This window comes from Macadamia integrifolia, chromosome 9 (genome assembly GCF_013358625.1).
Source record: "Macadamia integrifolia cultivar HAES 741 chromosome 9, SCU_Mint_v3, whole genome shotgun sequence".
NCBI classification, from domain to species: Eukaryota; Viridiplantae; Streptophyta; class Magnoliopsida; order Proteales; family Proteaceae; genus Macadamia; species Macadamia integrifolia.
In genome coordinates this window covers 33,332,589-33,335,385 of record NC_056565.1, presented here as the reverse complement: position 1 = coordinate 33,335,385, position 2,797 = coordinate 33,332,589, and the positions used below count along the sequence as shown (strand labels likewise).

The window sequence follows — 2,797 nt, the reverse complement described above, 5'->3', positions numbered from 1 at the left end:
TCTTTTGAAGACTTCTAAAATTTTGTCCATGGAAGTAGTCTTCCTTTTGTTTACCAAGCGATTAAGAAATGGGACAGGATGAACATAAGGACTATTAGGGATTTGCCCCTGTTTAGAAGAATCATTTTTGGTTTCCTCAATCAAATCATCTTTAGTTTTAGAAAAATCTTTAGGTTCATCAGATGAACCTGAAACAAGAGGCACACTTGTGTCCTCAACTGAAGGAGAGTTAACATGAGTAATAGATGAGGAAGATTTATGAACGCTCTATTGGTACTCTCTACCACTCCTAAGGGCATAAATAACATTACATTGGTTAGAGGGCCCTTGTTAGGTCTGACCTTGTACTATATTCAGTGGTGCATTAGTTGATGTTTGTGAACTAATAGGCGGATGATGCCTAGGGTTAGGCTCTGGTTGATTGGGTAAAGTTCTTTTCTCCCTCTCACACATAATTGAGATAACTTGAGTGAGTTCTCTCGTAAAATTTTGATGGCTTGTCATGAGGAGGGCCATAATTTTTTCCTAGTCACTTATTCTACTTGCCTCTCCAGTGTTGATAAACCCAGGGGGTTGCTGATAAGATGATAGGAGAGGGGCCCTAGGAAAACTAGCCTGAGGTCCTACATTTGACCTAGGAAAAGTATTTTGAGAAAAAGATTGTTGTGCAAAGGGAGGCCTTTGGAGTCCAGGTTGACCTTGATTATGGAAATTGGAAGGCCCTGCTTGGTTGCCCTGATTTCAAGAGAAATTTGGATGATTTCTCCATCCTGGATTGTAGGTATTACTATATGGATTATTCTGGTATAAGGCATTAATACTATCATTAGAAGTGCCCCTCGAGGTGTTGGGGCATTCTTCTAGGAGATGTCCAGCGGACTGGCACCAAGCACAAATCTTAACCAAATTGACTGATGATGGCTCTCTAGGAACAATAGCCTCAATTCTCTTAATTAGGCTATCCAAATGGGCTTCCTTGGCTACTATCCCATCCACAAAATATCATTTTCCTTCTATGGTTCTTTCACTCACTTGGTTTGATTCTCACTCACAGGTTTTGTCAGCTAAGTCAAGTAAGAATTCCCATGCCTTTCCTTCATCTGTAAAGGATGTGAATCCCTCAGGGCACATAGACTTTATCATTTGTTTAGTTGGGTAATCAATACCCTCATAAATTATTTGACATAAATGCCATAGGTCTAGGCCATGGTGAGGGCATTCTTGGAGTAGATCCTTGAATCTCTCCATAAGTTTGGAAAATGACTCACTAGGCTTTTGCCTAAACTGAAGGATATCACTTCTAAGCTTATTGGTCTTGTGAGTTGGGAAAAACTTCTTAAGGAAGACAACTATGAACTGTTCCCATGAGGTTATGAAATTTGTGGGTAACCCATACAACCACTTCTTAGCTTGGTCTTTCAATGCAAAAGTGATAAACCTAAGCTTAACAGCATAATCAGAAAGCTGTTGGATCTTAATTAGAACACATACCTCTTCAAATTCCCTTAGAAATAGATATGCATCCTCAGAGGTCAACCCATGGAAGTGGGGTGATGAGCACATTTATGTGTGAAATCTAGGGTAGTAAAACATGCATTTTACATATTTAGAATGGAGCTACCTTGGGTTTTACTCTCTTTTTGCAGGTTTTATATTTTCAAGGCCTTAAGGACTATCGGGAGCTATATCTTCAATTTTACACGTAAAGAGGTTCTATTTCTTTCCATGCTTGCGAAGAGGACGAAATTCTGAGCAAGATGGACGTGTTCAATTAAAAGTACACATTCGTTTGGTCACCCATACAAATGATTATTCTTTTTCGGGTCAGAAAAACAATAATGGATCAGAACTGAACCGAGATGCAGAACCAACCCGTTTGCAATTGTCCCAGAGGTACAAGGAATACTCCAAATGCCAACAAGGATCGATGGACCACATCTTTAAGTGATTAAAGATTTGTTTTTGGTAACAACAACTACCTAGCTTAGTTGGTGAGCTATGGTGTACAAAATTCTCTTGCTCACCAAGAGGTCTCAAGTTCGAATCTTATGATTGTTTTTTTTAGAAGATTTTGTTGAAGATTTCCTGCTTTTCACTCACTTAAAGCACTAAGGGCATGGAGGGGATTTCCAGAGAGAGAAAAAAACAAAGAAAAATAAATTAGAAAAGAAAAAAAGGAAACAAAATAAGCAAAAAATTTTAGGAAATTTCTCAAAATTTATTTCTCTCTTCTCTCTCCTCCATCTTAGCACTTTTGGACTCAAAAGATCTCACAATCAATTGTGGGTTTCTCTCTTTTAGGAAAGAGAAAATTGTTACCCTATCTCTCCATTCCCTATAAATACAACTCATGTAAGAGGAGGAGACACAATTCATTCTTCTTCTAGTTTTCTTTAATTGCTCTCTCTCTTCCTCTTTCTCTCTTTAGTTTTAGTTCTTCTCTATTTTTGCTTTAATCACTTTTGTAATAGTTTTTTTTTATTTCAATTAATGCAAGTACTCTTTTATTTTTATTCAGTTCTTTTTATGTTTATGATTTATGCAATTGAGTTGTAATTTTTTAAGTTATAGTTCTAGGCTTAGATCTAGGTGACAAGATCACGAGCCGTGGAGCAATTTTTATTTTTCAAGTTCAAGCATTGATTCAAGTAAGTAGGCTCCTTCAGTAGTCTTCTCTCCCCCCTCTCATTCCCTCTTCTGACTACCCTTTCTTTCTTAATTTAGGATTTTTATTTTCAGTCGTTACATTATTGCTATCCCTTTCCCCCAAGGTTCATGCTAGTGTATGTGTTGGCTT

At 37.5% G+C, this 2,797-nt stretch overlaps 1 non-coding gene across 1 annotated transcript; it reads left to right on the top strand.

Annotated features, from left to right (window-relative positions):
* Positions 1–1,201: 1,201 nt before the first annotated feature.
* LOC122090234 lies at positions 1,202–1,308 on the top strand. Its single transcript, XR_006143475.1, has one exon. It is a non-coding gene; the product is annotated as a small nucleolar RNA R71 (small nucleolar RNA).
* Positions 1,309–2,797: the final 1,489 nt, after the last annotated feature.